The sequence below is a fragment of the Zalophus californianus genome, chromosome 12 (genome assembly GCF_009762305.2).
Source record: "Zalophus californianus isolate mZalCal1 chromosome 12, mZalCal1.pri.v2, whole genome shotgun sequence".
NCBI classification, from domain to species: domain Eukaryota; kingdom Metazoa; phylum Chordata; class Mammalia; order Carnivora; family Otariidae; genus Zalophus; species Zalophus californianus.
The window spans coordinates 98,094,644-98,115,949 of record NC_045606.1 but is presented as its reverse complement, the minus strand read 5'-3'; the positions used below and the strand labels follow the sequence as shown (position 1 = coordinate 98,115,949).

General features: G+C 36.3%; 1 protein-coding gene and 1 long non-coding RNA gene across 3 annotated transcripts in view; one reads left to right on the top strand and one right to left on the bottom strand.

The window, feature by feature from the left end:
* The window catches only part of CNTNAP2 (contactin associated protein 2), a 2,031,041-nt gene that overhangs the window by 832,772 nt on the left and 1,176,963 nt on the right, over nucleotides 1–21,306 (bottom strand). The window lies entirely within an intron of this gene.
* LOC113911584 lies at nucleotides 1,748–19,884 on the top strand. Its single transcript, XR_003516546.2, has 3 exons — nucleotides 1,748–1,931; nucleotides 13,413–13,478; nucleotides 19,782–19,884. It is a non-coding gene; the product is annotated as an uncharacterized LOC113911584 (long non-coding RNA).

The window sequence follows — 21,306 nt, the reverse complement described above, 5'->3', positions numbered from 1 at the left end:
GAATGGGTCCGTCATACTTTTGTGGGCCCAAATTGCTAGTTCCCTGATTACATGCTTAAGATGGCTGTCCTTGATCACAGTGTTTCAGACTCCCCATTCTTACATCTGTGCCTCAGGAAAAACAAGCCCTTTCTGCCTCAAATTTTCTTTTTCATCACATTTTTCATGGCTGACTTCTTATGATTCAGGTCAGCTCACATGTCACCTTTTGAGAAGGACCTTCTAAGACTAATGTATTTAAAATTATTCTATTAATTTCCTCATTCTAGTTCTTCAGCTACTTGTTTCTTATCACAGATGTTGTCAAAATTTCTAATTATCTGGATTGGTTTATTTAAAATATTTACTTCCGTGTGTGTGTGTGTGTGTGTGTGTATGTGTGTGTGTGTGTGTTTCTCCTCTTTCAGTGTATTAATTTTGTGATATCAGTAATGCTGTCTTGCTTCTCTATTAATTTATTTAAAAAAACATATTTGTTAAGGAAGACTCACATGCCATAAAGCTCACCACCCTACCTATCTTGGAATTATCCATGGGGGGTACATGGGAGATGTTCAAGATACAAGGTGTCTTGTTATAAAGTTTGGAAACAAATTATTGTTGAATAGATTGAAGGTATACAACATAATATATATGGACTTCTCTGCATTTGCTAGATGAATGATAAGTGAATGGATGTTTGGATTTTCATTCTGGAATGAGGGGATGTTTAACCTTGCCTCTTCATGTCCTTCCGGGTCTCTGCTGCAGGACTTCGTTGGCCGCCAGCCAGTTAGGTAACACTCCTGCCTCTTAGCACTCTGCCCACTTTACCCAATCCATTTTCCTTCATAACACTTATTGCCATCTGATATGCTGTCTGAGTGTTTACTGCTGTTTCTACTGTTAGTAGAATGTAAATGCCACAAGACTCTGAATCCTGCTAGAGCTCAACAACTGTCTGTTGGAGGAGCAAACAGACAATGAAGGATTGTGAGCAAGAAAATGACTTGATCATTATGTGTCATGTTATTCTCTCTCTGGCAGAAATGAGAATGGGCTGGCAGAGGGGAAACCTGAAGTAGGGATTGTCTTATAAAAGAGACACCGGAGAAGTTCCAAATTCTTTTTTTTTTTTTTAAAGCTTTTATTTATTTATTTGAGGGAGAGAGAGAGAGAGAGAGAGACCGCGTGCGCCCTCGAGTGGGGGGAGTGGGAGAGGGAGAGGCAGACTCCTCGCTGGGCAGGGAGCCCGACTACCTGGGGCACAATCCCAGGACCTGAGATCATGACCTGAGCCGAAGGCAGACACTTAACCAAATGAGCCACCTAGGCACCCCAGAAATTCCAAATTCTGATCTAGAATATGTCATAAAAGTAACCTAGAGGAAAGAGATGAAAGATATTTCACAGGAAGATATGGCAGAACTGGCTTACGCACTGGAAACAGTGAGTACACTGAGACAGTGACAACTAGAAGGACTCTTAGATTTCTGGCTGAGCAACTAAATGAATGCTTTTGCCTCACCCATCGGAGGAGATGCAGAAGAGCATTTGGTCTTTAGGGGGTAGGATGAAAGGGGACAGAGAAAATGTGGCGGGTGGGTTTTGACAAGCTCGAAGCTGAACTTCTCAAGTCTGAAACAGCTGGGGGATATCCAAGATAAAATGTTCAATCTACAGGTTAATATTAATGTCTGCATATCAGGAGAGAGATCAGAGTTTGAAAAAGATTTGGGAGTAATTATGCTCTGGAGGTGGAAGAAACTGCATGAAGAAATTGCATAATGCAGTAGTAATCAAAGAAACCTAAATTTGGACTCTAGAAATCATCTACATATCAGGGGTAGGATCAGAAAAATAAACCAGTGAAGAAAAATGAGAAAGAGGCAAAAGAAAAACCAAGAAGAAATGATATCAATGAAGTGAAGGAATGGTCATCAATATCACTGGTGAGTGGGAAAGATCACAGAATCGAGTTATATAAAGACTGAGAGTTTGATTTGGGTTTAGCATTTAGGTCAGTGGGAAATATGGGGCAGCTATAGAGATGGGTGTGGATAATAAACTGCAGTGCTGAAGGAGAACATGAGAAGTGGGCAAGCAGAGACTGTAGCGATTCTAGCTTTATTATAAAATAGTAGTGTACTTGGGAAAGGCTAACTTCTTTGGAGACAATTTTTTAGCTAATTTTAATTATGTAAGTTTTCTAATATAATATGCTGACTTTTTCAAATTTAGTGTTATTTACATTTATTACATGTATGTTTATTTTCTGCCTTTTATAATGGATGAGTAAAAGATACAAGGCTAGGGATTTTGTCTCTAACACTTTTTGAATGTGGGTAAATTAATTAAATGCTCTTTTCCTTGTTTCTTTATTTATAAAATAGAGAAAATTATAAAACTCTAGTACAGGAGGTTGTTGTGAATAATTAATTAGAACATACACATGAAGTAAGTGCCTAGAAAATTGTAGTCCATGGTATATACCAGAGATCTAGAAATTATCATCATTTTTATTATTCCAAATGGCTCAAATTATTTCAATAATTTTCGTATTTATTAAAGACCCAAAACCACATTATTTTTGTCCTCAATAATATTAAAATCTCATCAGGAAGATAAGTTCAGAAACATGAATATATTTGTGTTAAATAATGTCACTACCTATCCATATGAGTACATAAAATGCAAATATTTGAAGAGTTTGAGAAACCATTCTTTCTTCTTGAATATTTCCTTACTTGGCTAACATCATCCAGGGTTTTCTTTGTACTTTTCTAGCAATATCTTTTCAATCTCCATTACTGATTTCTTGTCTTCTACCTAATGTATAAATGTAGGAGTCTGTCAAAGTTTGTCCTGGGCTAGGTCTGTTTTTTTGGAAGTCTCTGTATAAAAATGGTCCTCTCCAAAAAATGTGCAGATGACCTCAATATACATTTTTCCAAAGAAAACATACAAATGGCCAACGGACACATGAAAAGATGCTCAACAGCACTAATCATGAAGGAAATGCAAATCAAAACCGTGATGAGATATCACCTTATACTTGTCAGAATGGCTAGAATTAAAGGACAAGAAACAACAAGTGTTGGCGAGGATGTAGAGAAAAAGGAACCCTCATGCACTGTTGTTGGGAATGCAAACTGGTGCAGCCACTGTGGAAATCAATATGGAGGTTCCTCAAAAAATTAAAAATAGAAATACCATATGATCCAGTAACTCTTTACTGGGTGTTTACCCAAAGAAAACAAAACACTAAATTCAAAAAGATATATGCACCCCTATGTTTACTGCAGCATTATTTACAATGGCCATGATACAGAAGCAACCCAAGTGTCCATCGATAGATGAATGGATTAAGAAGATGTGGTACACACACACACAATGGACTATTACTCAGCCATAAAAAAGAGAATGAGATCTTGCCATCTGCAACAACATGGATGGAGCTGGAAGGTGTAATGCTAAGTGAAATAAGTCAGAGAGAAAAAGACAAATACAATATGATTTCACTCCTATGTGGAATTTGAGAATCAAAACAGAAACAAAAAACAAACCAAACAAACAAAAAGGAGACAAACAAACAAACAAAAAGACTCTCAAACACAGAGAACAGACTGGTGGTTGGCAGAGGGGAGGTGGGTGGAGGGATGGGTATAATAGATAAAAGAGATTAAGAGTACACTTATTGTGATGAGCAATTAGAATTGCTGAATCACTATAGTGAACACCTGAAACTAATATAACACTGTATGTTAACTACACTTCAGTCAAAAAAAAAGGGGGGGGGGAAATGGTCGTACCAAACCCACCACTTCAACTACCTACTATATGAATATGATATCTCCATTTCAGGTTTTTCCTCTGAGCTCAGAACTGATGTATCCAGAAGCTTCTTAAAATTCTCCATTCCAATGTGTCACACACGTTCAAAACTCAAGATATATTGTTCTTGATCCCAGTTGGTATTCTAACATCATCCCTATCTATATTGGTGGTCACTCAAAAAGTCTTCACTGCACTTTCATCTAAGAGGTTGCACATAGTAACCAGCGTCATCCCTGGCACCTCCAACCTCACTCCCTGAAATGCATCATGTCAATCACATCGTGTCAGCCTTCCCTTTTAAATAATCCTCTCAGTCAGATTCTGCACCATCTGAGCCCTATCACAGCTTCTCCACCACCCATCTCCAGCATGAAGCCCAAGTGATCGCTATTAAAAATATTAGTCTGATCATGTTACAACCTGATCAGGAGTCTTCTGTTTATTTGATAAAATGAATTAACAGGATATAAAATAGAACTTCCAAGTCTTTCCTTCCCTCTAATGTTCCAGTTTTCTAAATGCAAAATATATTTGTAGTGATTTGCAAAATATGGTTGTTATATATTAAGGAAAGGAATTTTTTTTTTAAAGAGAGAGGGGGTAGGGGCAGAGGGAGATGAAGAAAGAGAATCTTAAGCAGGCTCCATGCTAAGTAAGGAGCCCAACATGTGGCTTGATCTCACAAACCTGAGATCATGACCTGAGCTGAAATCAAGAGTTGGACGCTTAACTGACTGTGACACCCAGGTGCCTGGAAATATTTATTTTTTAAAATGCACTTATTAGCTTGATTTATTTAATTAAAATTAATTTGATATCATTAGACCACTTAGGTAGCTAGAATAATTTTAAATATGTATAATTTAGAATACTAAAACCTTATAAAAGCCTTAGTATATTATAAACCTTAGTGTAAACCTTATTTTTATTATAAACCTTAGTATATTATAAAAAGTTAATATTTATTAAAAATTCACTGCCTTAGCAGATTGATTATTTCTAAATAAAATTATCTGTGGATCTACCCTCCTATCCTCATGTAAGAATCATAAGATATGTTAACTGTGTTTATAACACAATTAGCTTAAATCTAAAAGATACTGGACATATATCTGTGTCTTTTAAAAGTAATGAAGAAAATTATAAGACCATAGAGAATAAAAGCAAACCAGAAAAGCAGACTAGATATCTTGACAAATTGGGATAGTTATCAATTTGCAAATCAAATTGTACAATATGATTTAAAAAGCCATAGCTGCCCAGGGGCAACCATAAAAAGAAGATCAGAATTATCAAACTGAATAATCTGGCTCTTTTATGTCTTTTAAAAAATGTTAAGTGGTTTTTTATTTAAAACTTAGTTGTGTATTCATACATAGCAAGAGTGCAAAATACAAAATCAAAGACTTATATTTGATAACCTTATTTTCTTATGACCATAGCCTGCCAGTGTATCTAATACATAAAACAGATACATTCATACTTTCACAAAATAAAATAATATTGTCTTCTTGATTCTTCTTCAAAAGTATAAGCAGTTTGTTATTTACTATGGAAGAATGCAATATTTTGTCAAATACAATCCTAGTAGCAGTGTGGGCTGCAGAATAGCAGAACTAGTTGGAATCCCAGCCCTGCTTTATATTAGTTATGTAGTTATGTGTCCTTGACTAGGTCACCTATCTGATCCTTTTCTTTTTAAATTTATTATTTTTTAATAAAACTGTTTATATTTAATGTGTAAAACATGATGTTTAATATACATATGCATAGTGAAATAATTACTACAGTCAAGCTAATTAACATATCCACTCCTCACATAGTTACCATTTTTTGTGTGTGGTGAGAGCACTTGAAATTTATTCTCTTAGCAAATTTCATCAACAAAATATGAAGTCAGTTTGAAGGCAAAATACTTTGAGAATGCCTCAAATTTCACTAACCCTATATTCTCCAATAATATTTTTCCCCAAATGCTGACATTTATTCTGAGTTTTTAAAAAATGACTCATTGCATATGAAAACATTCGTAAAATTTTTACTATATCTCTCTTTTTATCATAATATAAATTCTCTACTATGAGATCATTTATTTAACAATATTTGACATTCAATAATATTTGTAGAATATTATAGACTATTTAGGAAAAAGACAGAAATAATAACCTCTAGAGAATTCCATCTCCTATGATGTAGCAATGTGAAAAGCCTGAAACTATTCCAGTTCAAAAAAACCTAGAAATACTAGATAAAAATGTAACACACATATTTTAAATTATATATCTAAGCATCCAATATAGTAGGAGAAACTTTAAGGGGTCAAAGAAAAAGAAAAAGCTAAAATTCAGGGTGCCAGATGATTCTGAGCTATTGGAATTCAGAAGCTATATGCTAATCTTTGTAATGCAGAGGTTTGGATTTTAAAGGCCAAGCAGAATTAAAAATCAAGTGTTGGACCCGTGCAAAAATAGGAACCCCCCCACCAACCCAACACCACCACTACATAAAGCCTGAAAATGCTTAAATCTCAGTAGAAGCAGATACTGGAGAAAAATTTACTAGTCAGCAAAGAAAGATGACAAGGAAATTTGTCTCTTTTCATAGCCTATAGAAAGAAAAAAACTATAGGAAAAAAACTTTCTGAGAATTCATATACCACAGACTTGCTCAACAAAATTATGGCTTTCAAATTTACAGGAATGATAGGGTGTAAGCCCCAAGCCAAGAAATTAAAATAGAAAAAAATGGTCTCAAGCTGCTATCATTTGAAAGGAGTTTAAATCTTCTCTGGACTGACTCTAGAATTACAGGATTGCTGAAGGAAAAAACCTGAGAAATTTAAACTCAAAATCCAAAGATACAAAACATAAAACAGAATGAACAAGATTCAGCAGAAATATCACATAAAAAAATGTGGTCTCCATGAATTTCAGATTTTAGGATTGGGAATATGGTAAGACATTAAAAATAATTAAAGAAATAAAAAGTGGAATCAAATATGTAAGAAAGGAATGAGGTAATATTAAAAGGAACCAGTCAGATTTGACAAATAAGCAAAGAGATCCTCCAGGAATTAATATAGTATTAAAATAAAAAATTCATTAGTTGCATTAAGCACATGAGACAAAGTTATAGAATGTATTTGTAAAATGAAAGATAGATTGGATACCAGCATGTAGTCCAGAAATGAAAAGTGATTAAAAATATTAAATATAAATTTTAAAATGTGGAGCATGGAAATACAGTCTAACATATATTTGATTAAAATTTCAGGAGAGAAAAGAGAGAATGATGAAAGAATTCAAAGATATAATGCCTGAGAGTTTCCAGAACTGATTAAAAATTCAGATTCAAAGAGGACAATAATTCCCCCAATTTTTTAAAAAATAAATCTAATAGACACAGACTAATGTAAAATCGTATCACCTAGGAGCATAACAGTAGCAAGACAGAAAACAGATGAGTCCTAAAGCAGATAGGAAACTTCTTAATGAGGGAAAACGGAAGGTGGAATGCAGCAGAACACATTCAAAGTGCTGAAAGAAAATAAAATTCCAATCCAGAATTGTATATCAAGCTAAATTATCAAACAAGAGAAAAAGTGAAATTAAAACATTTTCAGGCAAAGAAAAATTAAAGCAAGTTACCACCAACAGACCCCCATTAAAAATCATCAAAACTAGAGGATGTGTGTCAAGGAGAAAGAAACTAAGTCCAAAAAGAAAATAAATACAGGAAGGCATGGTACAAAGGGGAAAAAATGGCTAACGTGGGAAAATCTAAAAATACATCAACTACATAAAAATAAAATTATAAAAATGATAATATCGAAGTTAAAGACGAGGTAGAACTAAAATGTAGGACCAAAGTAGGATACAGGATGGCAGAGGATGAAAAATTACATTATGTCAAGTGTTCTGGACTGCATCGTGTCTCCCAAAATTCTTATGTTAAAGCTTCAACCTCCAATGTGACTATATTTAGAGATAGGGTGTTTAGGGAGGTAATAAAGGTTAAATGAGGTCATAAGGGTGGGCCCTAATCCCATAGGACTGGTGTCCTTATAAGGAGAGGAAGGGACCCAGAGATCAATGTCTTCCCCTGAGTGCCCTGAAGAAAGGTCATGTGAGGAGGTGGCCACAAGGCAGCCATCCTTCCAGCTAGAAAGAGAGGCCTTACCAGAAACCAACCCTGGCATGTTGATCTTTGACTTTGGGCCTCCAGAAGTGTGAAAAAATAAACTTCTGTTGCTTAAGCCACTGAGTCTGTTATGGTATTCTGTTGTGGCAGCCCTAGCAGACTAATAAACCAAATTTCTCTCATAGTTTAGAAGAAAGATCAAGATGTTATGTTACTTTTGAATTTTATAAATCTTCACGTAAAAATTATAAAGATAATCCCAAAATTGAAAATATGGAGCATGCACATTTTACGCTGGGGGACATATATATCTTTTAAAATATTTAATCAAGCAAAAGGAAGAATAAAAGGCACACAGAAAAAGCAGAAGCAAAAAACAAAACAAGATGGTAGAAATATATCCAAGTATCACAATAGCTAAAATCGATTTTCACAAGACTGAACATCACACTGAACAGAGGTTGTACCAGTGGATTTTTTTTTAATCCAACCATTTTCTAATTCAAAGAAGCACAACTGAACCAAGAAAAGTTGAAGGTAAAAGAATTGAGAAAGATAAGCAAGGCAAATACAAATGTTTAAGTAGCTGGTGGATCTGATGATATACTACCTTAGTGATAAGAGTCCCAAAATATTGATATAATTTATAATATCAACATTGGTATTAATATGTGGAGAAGTACAGTCTCCAGGGCAAGTTCTGAGTCGAATCTTGGTTATTCCAGGTTACCAATTATATGTTTCACTAAATGACTTAAAACTGTGCCTTACAGGGTTGTCTCTAAAATAGAGGAAAACAATAGTATCTATCTCATGATATCATTTTGAGAATGAAGTGAGTGCACATAAATTATTAAGCAAATGGTCTGACACACAGAAATAATGCTCACTGTCCCTGAGGACGATGAAGTGGTAAAAATATATTTTAAGATAAAACCAAAAACAAACCAAGAAAAAAGGCACCATCAGGGATAAGAAAGGTTAGTATATAACAAACGTAAAATTCACTAAACAGTTATAAATACTCTAAATACATAGTATTCAAATAGACAAAATTTTTAAGAAATTCAAGCATCATTTCCTCAAGAAAACCTCCCCGATGATTGCCCCCTTACCCCAAATTCTAGGTCCATCCCCTAAGTGCCTCAGGAACACCCGGTGCATAAATTATACCATAGCCTCCTATCACACTCAGTATAGTTCTTCGTTTCTCACTTCTCCCCTACCAAGTGCCTGCAAGCTGGAGCTACCATCTGTATTCTCAGGACCAAGTCACAAGCAAGATAGAGAGTAAGCATCCAAAATATGGATGTTTGACAATTAATAACTAAATGTCTCTGAAAGAGGGAATTTAACAGACACAACTTTTAAGATTTCTCAAAACAAACGAAACCTCCTCATCCTCTGTAGGAAAACTCCACACATTATCGTGTTTCTTCCCTCCCACACATATGTCTTCACCCCCAGCATCATGCAGATTGTCTATGTGTATATATTTCTGTGGAAGAGGATACAAGTATTTGTCAATTTCTCATAAATATCTATGAATTGCAAACATCTAAGAACTCCTGTTGCAGGGGACTTGATAAATGGAGCACGGTTCTACTTCTGTCTCTGAAAACCCACCAAATAACAAGATCGATAACAAAGCAGAAACTCTGCAATGTCAGAGAAATTGGAGTGCATGATGGGTGAGAAATTTCAACAGAGTTTTAAAAGATAATGAAGTAGATGAGCGAAAACAGAGTTGACAAAAGCGGAAAATGTGTCTTTGTGCACCTGTGGAGACGTGAACCAGGCTGCACGCTGACCCCCTGAAAGGCTCAAAATCCCAATGGACAGGGTGTCAGGAAAGAGGGCCCCCACCCCCACAAGACTGCCAGAGTGATATTTGGAGAAGGTGCAACTGGGAATGTCAGTGAATCTGGTCATTGCGGGGAGAAGGTGTGTGCTAAGTGGCGACCGTAGAGGCTCTTCAGGGACACTGCAGATGGCACCCTTGGGATCCCCAGTTCCCTTCCCTTCCCAGGCGTCCAGCACTGACTAAAAGCTCCTCCTCTGGAGGAAGGGAACAGGCTCACAGAAAGTCTCCGGGGTGTAGCCTAAGGGCCACGCTCTGTCACGAAGCATTTGCTCAAGCCCTCCGTCTACAAGCTCCACCTGTTCAAGGTGCTTTGCTGCCTAGTGTGTATGGACACATTAGTAAGGGAGATTACACGGCCATGTGTGGATAAATGAGTCATAGGCCATGTTTCACATTATTAAAAAAATTAAAACCAATACTGATTTCAAATAAATACTATGGTGAGCAAAATTTGAAGATGGACATTAAATTGTAGTGGAAGGAAAATGTCAGGATCCACAGAGACCTATAAATAAGTTACCTTTTAGTGGTAACAGCGGAATAACCAAGTTATGACTAGAAAAGCAGACATTTAGCCATTTAATTGAACTCCTAAGGGACCACATTCCCTCAGAAGAAGGCTAGAACATCAAAAGTAATACGATAAAACCTGCTCCTGTGAGTGAAGGGAAAAAAATGCTAAAATTTGAATGATAGTCTTAAGGGTTATCGTTTCAAAGCTAAATGCAGGCTATTGGAATATTTGAAATTCATCTCTGTGAAATGAGTTTTATTGTCAGTATGGCTTTCTATTATTTAGACTGAACTCCTACCACCTGCTAGAAAGACACATTAAAACAAATGGATTTGCACTCTCTTTGCTTTCTTCTGACGAATGTATCTGTCTCAAGTCTTTCTTTTGGAAGCAAAAGTAAAATATTGGCAGTTTACATTTTTAAAAATGTTTATTCTCTCTCCAATGCATATCTTCTTCTCTATACAAAAAGGTGCCAAAGAAAATACAATTCTTTACCAAGCCAAACCGAATTAAAAATAAACCGAGGCTTGAGTACAATACACTGAAATGCTCCCAGCTCTGACTCTCAGTGATTAACAAGCATTGCTACCCATGATCCATACTTAATATAAAGACCAGGGCATTCAAGGAAAGTTTCTGGACACCATATCTTCTACTTACTGCCTATGCCCAGAAACAGCTCAGGAGAATGATACATTTGTCAAATCCAGAACTTTCCTTTATGGAGTAATAATTACTCTCAAAAATATCTCAATGCTCTAATAATTAAATATTAAAATAATAAGACATACCCTCTTTCCTTTGGGCTTACTCTGTCAAAATAATAAACCAGTAAAAGAAATTTCTCCTACACCTGCAGCAAAGAATATGAAAATACTAATTTAAAATTGTCAGGGTTGTAGTTAATTCTACACCTACCTCAAATGTGTAGTAAAAGGGTAGGTTTTCAAAATTAATAATACAATGACTTTTCTTGGTATAAAAAAATCTAGTAAAATGGACATATTGTGATAATATGCAAAGCACAGAAAACATTAGACTGGCCATTCTGAATGCTGGAAAATTGGCATCCTGGTTAAAAGCACCAACAAGGGTTGGGCGCCTGGGTGGCTCAGATGGTTAAGCATCTGCCTTCGGCTCAGGTCATGATCCCGAGGTCCTGGGATCGAGTCCCGCATCGGGCTCCCTGCTCCTTGGGAGCCTGCTTCTCCCTCTGCTTCTCTCTCTCTCTCCCCCCAACTCTGTCTCTCATGAATAAATAAATAAAATCTTTAAAAAAAAAAAAAAAGCACCAACAAGGGTTAAGAAGAGGTAGGACATCTTTCATTTTCTCTCAGAGAGGCCTCTCTGGTCAGTTAGGTTGCAATATCCTAATTAAATATTTTAACATATAAAAGGAAGAATGTGAACCAGTTGGGGGCTTGGTCAGCAATAAAATGTAGGAGAAAAGGGGCCATGGAGGAAGTGAGGATATGCCTCATCAAAGAGTGCCCGTAGAGTGGGAGCTTTGCCCAGGCGTTTGGCTAGACCATCATCAAGGGGTGGATGGAGTCCTAGCTAATTTTCCCAAGTGTTCTGATCCTGTTTGCAGTGTGCAGATGCATGCAGCAAGCTCTCTAACTTGAAGCCATTCAAACAAATCCCGTAACTGGCTAAGTAAAGCTCCCTTCCCATTAAGTTTCAGGGAGAATAAAGTCTCTTGGTATTAATTCTATCATTTGAAGCAAAGTTAGAGATGAAGAGTAAGTGTCGTAATGTATGAAAGACAGATTTAAGTACTGAGTGCTACCAAATTGCTTACTAAATGACACAAGACTGATCTATTCCTCTTGACTCCTGAGAAGATGGGAGAAAAAGTTTCCAGGACACAGTTCAGGAATGAACAACTGAGTGCAACAATTCACACCAAGGAAAACTCTGACAGGAGCCCAACAGAAGTAAGATAAAGTGTTTCCCAATGAAATGGCCGAAAAGGACATTAAAATACGGCCAGGATGGTCAGTGTTTGTTCTTAAGTGCTCTCGCAAGCAACATCCCTCATCTTCTTCAGGTTACAGTTTTCTCAGATCATGGTAAACCGTTTTCCCTCTAACAGGTTCAGAAGATTCACTTTGTCAGCATCCCAAAGCTGGATTTATTTTTCAGGGGTAAGAGCACATCAGCTAAGTATAGGGGAATGTTTGTTTATTAATGTATTAAAATGAGAACTGTACCTGTGCTGTGGGCTGACAGCCTGAGCAGCTCTTTCCCGGGAGACAGGGGAGCTAGTTCAATGTTTCAGCTCACTGATGGCTGTGTAATGGGGAATGCTCATGATGGAGAGCTGCATCCTCTCTCTCAATCCAGTAGCTACAGCACCTGCCATCCACCATGAGCTCCATTATGCAGCAGGGACTCAGAGACAGTGTTTACACCACCTTGTTCATTTCTGAACAGTACATCATCGATTTCCCTCGTGTACTGAAGTATGCACACATACATGTTTTAATATCTATGACTATGATAAGTCTTACTAAAAAATATAACAAGATACACACACTCTCATGCTTATACACAGGAGTGTGCACACATGAGTGAGCAAATCTGGAGAGGCTGACAGAGAGAACCTAGCCCCATATTTCTTAACATATCAAATGAGACACACTTGGGTAATAATACAGTCAAAATAATTCATATAGCCATGATCAAACATTTTGCACTAGATGTGTTCTTTTAATGTAATATTTATTAGAACATATCATTCATTTGCAAGAAGAATGTCCATTTCAGATTTATATCTGAAAATACCTGTGAAAATATAATTATTCTCTAATTTTGCCAAGCATACTCTTCAAGCCCACAGTCATTATTCTGTGAATCTGGGAGAACTTTGTAATCTGCAACCTCTACAACACTACAAAAGACTAAGTTCAGTCAAGAGGAAAGACATATGAGAGTGGAAAAATAAGTCATCAGGCAAAAATGTTAATTTTCATGAATTTCAAAGCATAAAAATTAAAGGTCTCCTCTTGCAAAAGTCAAAGCAAAGGCTAAGAGTTAAAGTAAATGTAATAATACATTTTTCTTATTCACTAGGCTATGTATCACATAGGAAACTGAAGAAAAGCCAATAGCAGTACATGAAATAACCAACTCAGAAAGGTGAGCTGTAGTTTTTTTGGAAATTAAATGGGGCCTCTACCCAGAATATCATCCTCATAAATTTGTGTTGTTAAAATCCGCCCCAAAAGAGATATAACAAAAGTAGATCACCCAATTAAATGAAAATCCATGTGACATATATTTCCAGATTTTAAAAAAAATTTTGATTTACTAATATTGTCATTTTTTTATTGTTATGTTAGTCACCATATAGTACATCATTAGTTTTTGATGGTGTTCCATGATTCACTGTGCATAATACTATATTTTTGATATGAGTCTTTACATCAACACCTGCATTTAAACAATATCTGGTTTGATTAAATCCCCTTTGTTATGTGAGTTCACAGTGTTACAGTTTAAAACATCATAGGATATTGTTAACTACCCTCATTGATAATCACTTGTAGCACACACACTATAGCCGCTTCTCTTTAACAGTGGGATAGAAAGGTCAAAACCCAAATAAATAAATATATATAATTTATTAAGCAACATCCCCAAAGTCTTTATTAAAGTCACAACTGCTAATAAATGAGAATGATCAAGTTTGAGTGAGAGATAATGAATTTGGCTCTGGATATGTTCATGTGGAAGGACCTGTGGGAGGTTTAGGAGAAGGTATCTAGTTGGAAGTTGGAAATAAAGACACAAACAAGAAGAGAGAAAAGGAATAAACTAAATCAATCATAGTAAGTCTTTTTTTTTCAAATTAAGAAACATGGTTATAAAGTTAAGTCTGCCATGATTTTTTTCTCTTCTGTAGACAGTATTACAGAGGTTCCTGACCCACTCTAGTGATTGTGCATAACCTAATGGCAATGAAGCATTCCTTCCTTTGTGCTACTTCTGTGTCTTGCCCAAGTTTTATATTTTAATATACTGACTTACATTTCAATAACCATCTCTATAGTGAGTCCCAAAGGGAAGGTACCGTGACTTATTCATTTTGGCACCCTGTACATAGTAGGTGTTTATTAATGGTATTTGATTAAATTGCATGAGTTGAAAGAGATGTCAGCTCTGTTTCAGCTGGGTGTTGCAGCAATATGAGAAAAACATGGCATGCCTATGGCTGAAAGAGACCTTAGAAAGATGTGATTGGCAAAAGCAACTGTGAGAATCACTTCTGAAAAACTGTGCAGTGGACACACCAAGGCTCTTAATCTTAACAAAGACTAGCCTGGAGCGCCTAGGGGTGGCTCAGTTGTTAAGCATCTGCCTTTGGCTCAGGTCATGATCTCAGGATCCTGGGATCAAGTCCCACATTGGGCTCCCTGCTCAGTGGGGAGTCTGCTTCTCCCTCTCCCTCTGCTCCCCCTCTGCTCCTCCCTCCCACTTGTTCTCTCTCTCTCTTAAAAAAAAAAAAAGAAAAAGAAAAAGAAAAACAGACTAGCCCAGTACTAGGGAGGTGAGGTGATTTGCCCGAGGCTCACAGCCAATTAGAGTTGCTCATGATCTCAGGGTGGTTCTTCCAGCTCTAAGGGTGTGGGGTAGAGAAGCCAGGCGGGACATAAAAGGTACAAGTGTTTGATCATCTTTTTCATAGGGTCTGCAGCAGAATGTGGCTTTCCTTATTGAAGTGTCTCAAAATATCAGACACCCTTACCATCAAAATAAGTACAAACGCACAATCTAAAAGCTAGGTAAAGGTTTGCAGTTTAGCCATGACTTGCATTAAAGACAGAGAAAAGAAAACTTGACATTCTTCACAATATTCTTCTGGATATCCTGCATGCTGTTTATGCAAAAAATGTTTTCAAACATGTCCCATACTGGGAGTAGACCAGCTTTCCAGAATGGAGGCTGCACATGCTGGACACTCACTTGTCCAGGCTTCTATGTACCTAGGGCATGATGCATATGACAGAATCATGACTAACAGGATCCAAAATAAAATGTTTTAGGGGATTTTGGTAGCATACTTCCCACTAACAGGCTGTATATATGTGTGTGTGTGTATGTGTGCACGCGCACATGTGTGTTTGTATGAGAGAGAGAGAGACAGAGACAGAGAGAGACAATCCTCCTTGCCGTTCTGTACAGTTTTGTTAGAAAGACCATGCAGGGAAACATCTGACTACAAAGTTCAGCCCATTAAGGATGGCAGAGTGAAAAGTAAAGTGCCTAGCACCAGTGGGGCATAGAATTTGCCCAATCTGAAACCCCTTCCCTCCAGGCTTCTCAATAGATGAAATAATAATGACAGTTTAAAATTCATTATTGTTTAAACTAGTGCTTGTCAAGTATTATGTGACCTGAAGCCAAAACTATTATAACTGACACAATCATCCATCTTAAGAATAACCACAATGAGGGGAGGTACATTCCTCCATTCACTAAATGCATTTTCCCTTTCTGTTGGGTGGATGACTTACATGACAGCACAGGAGAATCTTGCTTCCTACTTCTGAGTTCTGCTTATTTACTATTATCCTATCCTTTAGCCATGTACTGGATCAAGCTGGGACTAGCCTTACAGCAATTGTAAAAGTCTTTTCCTCAGAATCAGTTAGAGCTTCTATTTCTAGGCATCCCCGATCTCGTGGCCATCTGGTCATGCAATCTTTCCTGTATCTTTACCCTGCTGCGACACTATACAACAGCCAATGGCAAAGGGAACAATGGCGGCCAAATGCTCATTTTCATTGAACTAGTTCTTGTTTTTCTGCCAGTGCAGAGGCGCAGCATAGAACTGGGAATTCCCTGCAATTATATGTGACCACATTTCCCTACAAATACACCTCTCTTCAGTGAAATGAAAGGCATTTTATCTTTTAAATAAATTGAAGGAGGAAGTTGGTCTTTGTGAAAGACTAATTGAAACCTGAGTCAAAGAGGGTTTGTTGTTATCGAATAAACATCAGTCATAAATTTTAATAGATTATGTTGTTTAATCCTACAATGATAAACTGGACACTCAAATTTCTGAGGTCTGAGGAGATAAAAATAATTCTGTGCTCAACAATCAGAAACGTGGTCTTCTCCAGAAAACATGGAAACCCTATAAAAACTGGCTACATAATAAACCATAATACAAGTCTCTCAACAAATTTCCATGAATATCTCTGAATATACTGCAATTATAGAGAAATCACTAAAAATCACCTGTGTGTGTGCACATGTGCATGTATATAAGATTTTTTAAAATCACTTTTAAATAGCACATGGACAAATGAAAATCACAATGGATGTTAAAATATTACTAAACAATAATGAAAATACATATAACAAAACTTGTGGGATGCAACTAAAGAGAACCATTAAGTGAAATCAATAGTTTTAAATCCTGTATTAAAAATAAAGAATAAGGGGCGCCTGGTCAGTTGGTTAAGTGTCTGCCTTCAGCTCAGGTCATGATCCTGGAGTCTTGGGATCAAGCCCCACATGGGGCTTCCTGCTTGGCAGAGAGCCTGCTTCTCCCCCTCTGTCCCTCCCCCACTCATGCTCTCTCTGTCTCACTCTCTCTCAAATACATAAATAAAATCTTTAAAAAAATTAAAAATAAAGAATAAAATATCAGTTGAGCATTCACCTTAATAAGTAACAAAAAGAAAGAAAAAGCAAATACAAGCTTAAAAAAGGAACAGATTCTTATGATACAGAAATCAAAGGTGAAAAGGATGGTGAGTCTAAGAACTTATTCTTTGAAAGATATATAATGTAGACAAATCTCTTTTGAGAATGATAAAGACAAAAATGAAGAAAGCTCAAATGGGGCAAGATTTCAGATTCATCCAACACTGAGAAGTAATGAGACTGCCAGGAACAGCTTTATGCCAAAATTTTGAAAACTTAGTGGAGTGGACAAAAATATATATTGTGATACCAGGTCTACAAAGAACACAATGCCTAAACAGTCCTATAACCATTGTACCAACTGAATTGGTAATTAAAAGCCTTTTCACAAAAAAAGTCCCATACGATAGTATAGATGAATTTTACTCATCTTGCAAATTCTAATGTTATAGAAACAGTGAACAGGGGAGGAAGAAAGAAACAAACAAACAATTCCCTCTCAACTCATTTTGTGGATATTGTAACTTTGATACTAAAATTTGTGACAGGGAGTGTATGAGAAAGGAAAATTAAAGACCAATCTCATGTAAGAACCCAAATCAAATATTAAGAAATACACTTAAGAGAAAGAAAAGTACTATATAATGTTCATTTTTATTAATGTCAAGTAGATTATTCAGATCAATTACATAGCTGATTAAAAGAAAAAAAAAACTAAGATTACTTGAAAATGCATTTTTCAACACGGGGCTTGAACTGGTGACCCTGTGATCAACACCTGAGCTGAGATCAAGAGACAGGTGCGTAACCCACTGAGCCACCCAGGCGCCCCTGACAATGCATATTTAAATATATAAACATGTTTTTTTTTTTTTTTTTTAAGACGAACCATCAGAGACTATGGACTCTGAGAAACAAACTGAGGGTTCTAGAGGGGAGGGGGTGGGGGCATGGGTTAGCTTGGTGATGGGTATTAAAGAGGGCACGTACTGCATGGAGCACTGGGTGTTATATGCAAACAATGAATTATGGAACACTACATCAAAAATTAATGATGTAATGTATGGTGATTAACATAACATAATAATAAAAATGATAATAAAAATAATAAAAAATAAAAATAAAAACAAATAGAAAGTTTAACTTCTTCTTGGAAGTAAATCACTAAAAGCCATTATTATTTTTAAAAAAGCTTGCAATGGTTAAGTATAAACTTCAAATCTGCCTCTTCCTAATAAATGGACATTGATATTGCTCTATTGTATAACCCTGGACTTCCTTTGGTTTTTATCACATCCCTCCCCATATTTTTTTGTTTATTATTTGATATATTTTATACACATAAAACAATTTATATATTTCTCAATATGGAGAAATATCTCTATGTAATGTTACTGATAATTGGCATGTATTATAGACTATTAAGTATTACATATATTATATATGACAAAGGTCTATAAAATAATAAAAAAATAAAAAATAAAAAAAATAAATATATAAACATGGGATTGAAACCCACCATGATAGAAGTGAGGGCATTTGCTAATGCCAGCAAATCTGGACTTCATTTTGGCAAACTATGCAAATGTGGGAGAGAAGTCAAGAACTCAAGCTTAACAAATTGGGGGGAATCAGATTGGAGCTACTCTGTACATTAAACTAGAATCCTTCAAAATATATACATCCAGGGTAAAGCTGAACTAAAATTTCACCTCTCATTCCCCACCCTCAGGGCACTTTGGGGAAGAATGCCTTGGTTCTGAGCAAAGGAGAGAAAAAAGAAAATAGTAAATATCCTTTATTAAGAAGTCTGGGTCATATGGTAGCATGTGGATTAAGGTCCAGGAGCATCAAGCCATAAACTTATCTAAAGATAATAACATAATGATTGTGACCTCAGGTGCCCAGAAGAATTCTTGGTGAAGGAAAGGAGATTCACCATACACTGGAAAGGAGTCACGCAAAAAATGAGGTCTGCAGAGTCAAAAATAGTCAAATATTCAAGAAAGAGAATTAGAGCCAGCAGAAATAAAGCAGTAAATGATTCAGATACTGGGAGCATCAGCTACAGATTATAAAACCTTTTCAGACAAGCAAAACTCAAGGGACCCTAAGTACAGGAAATTCTAAAGGATTGAGCTTACTTTTGAAATGCTAGAAGGAATAGTGAGCAAAAAAATAGTAAATATACACAAATTGATAAATCTACACAAATATTAAATTATAAAACCATAAGAAAATGATATCACACAGGAAATGCTGATGAGGATATGGAGCAATAGGAATTCTCATTCATGGCTGGCAGGAATGCAAAATGGTGCGCCCACTTGAGAAGACAGTCTGGTGGTTTCTTACAAAAGTAAACATACTCTTATCATATGAGATCTAACAATCACACTCCTTGCTATTTATCAAAAGGAGCTGAAAACTTGTTATGTCCACATAAAAATCTGCATCTTATCTTTGTAAGAGTTTTATTCGTAACTACCAATACTTGGAAGCAACCATGATGTCCCTCAGTAGGTGAATGGATAAATAAGCTGTGGTCCATCCAGACAATGGAATACTATTTAGTATTAAAAAAATGAGTTACCAAGACATAAAAAGACACGAGAGAAACTTAAACACATGTCCCTAAATGAAAGATGTCAATCTGAAAAGGCTGTATACTCATGGAAAAGGCAAAATTATAGAGACAGTAAAAAAATCAGTGGTTGCCAGGAGTTGGGGGAGGAGAGGGGTGAATGGGCAGAGGACTAATGAACATTGTTCTGAATTTCATAGTGTATAATGTAAAAGGAAAACAGAATGAGGCAAGGAAGAATTAACTGTAATTCTCCACATAATATAGGAAGAAACTGAGGCCCTCTTAACATTAGAAAAAGGTAAGCATACAAAATATCATAGCACTTTGAAATTTACATGTAATTACATGTATGTAATTATATATGAGTAAATATGTAATTATATATAAAGACATATATATATATAATTTTCCAAGTATTCAATATGTACATGGAAATAATGAAACTAGCAAAATTTGGAAAGATTACCTGACACTCATTTCCAATTACACTTATTATTCAAGTGCTTCAGGTCTTAATCTACATTTTTTTCCACAGCATATAGAATAGCTAATGTAAGACAATGGAAGACAACACAATTTGATTATTTGACAACAGAGAATACCCATACACTCTGTTAACCAAAAGGGAAAGCAAAACTACTAAAATCCTATTTGTTTCTTACAAGTGTGTCTCTTTTTCAGTGAAATTCTACAAATTATTACATAAATTGAACAAAGTAGGGATCAAACTAGCATATATCGGCTGCTGGCAGAAATGAGCCAAGTCTGTATAACGGGGAAAAAAGCTTAAATATTCATGTGGTTTCAATGTCAGAGAAGGCAAATCCAAGATGAAACCAACTCTGACACTGCACATGCTAGAGGCAGTTTTGAGAAAGTTGGCATTGGAAAACTGAGCCTAAATACAGATGAAGAATTACTGGCACACTGACTTTTTTGCATATTTCCTTGAAACTCTGTGGACACTATAAAATAAAATGGAGATGTTAATAGAAAATAGAAAACCAATGGACAGGCCACTGGACTGGAAATGAGTCTAGGACCAAGTTCATATACAGTATGTGCCTTAACAAATGATCTACCAAGGGGCGCCTGTGTGGCTCAGTTGGTTAAGCATCCGACTTTCTTGGTTTCTGCTCAGGTCATGATCTCAGGGTCCTGAGACTGAGGTCTGCGTTGGGTTCTGTGCTCAGCGCAGAGTCTGCTTGAGATTCTCTGCCTCTCCCTGCCCCTTTGTCCCTCCCCCTGCTTGCAATGCTCGCTCTCTCTAAAATATGTAAATAAATAAAATCTTTTTTAAAAAATGATCTGTCAAAGTCAGTAGCAGCTAAGTCACAGAAGTCAACAGAGATTCATGAATTTCAAGCACAAACAGAACAATAAAAACATCTTTTGAAGAAGAGTGTGGTATAAGAAAAACCAAAGTGCAACCATAAAAAAGATTACAAATGGTCATTAAACTGTGTAACTTTCCTCATATGTTGTGGTGATATGGTCACATTTAAAAATGAGCATACTACTAAAATAACTAGTGATAACACCAGGAGTAAAGAACATTCGTGTTTCCTTAGGCAGTGTGGCAGTTTTGTTACAGCTGCAAACAGTTCAATACTTTTCCTGTTGGAGAGCTATGGTCTGTTCCTTCCCCTGGGTTCTGGGCGGCCTTACGATTGTTATGACCAACAGAGCATGGGGGAAGTGACGCTCATTCGTGGAGCCCTG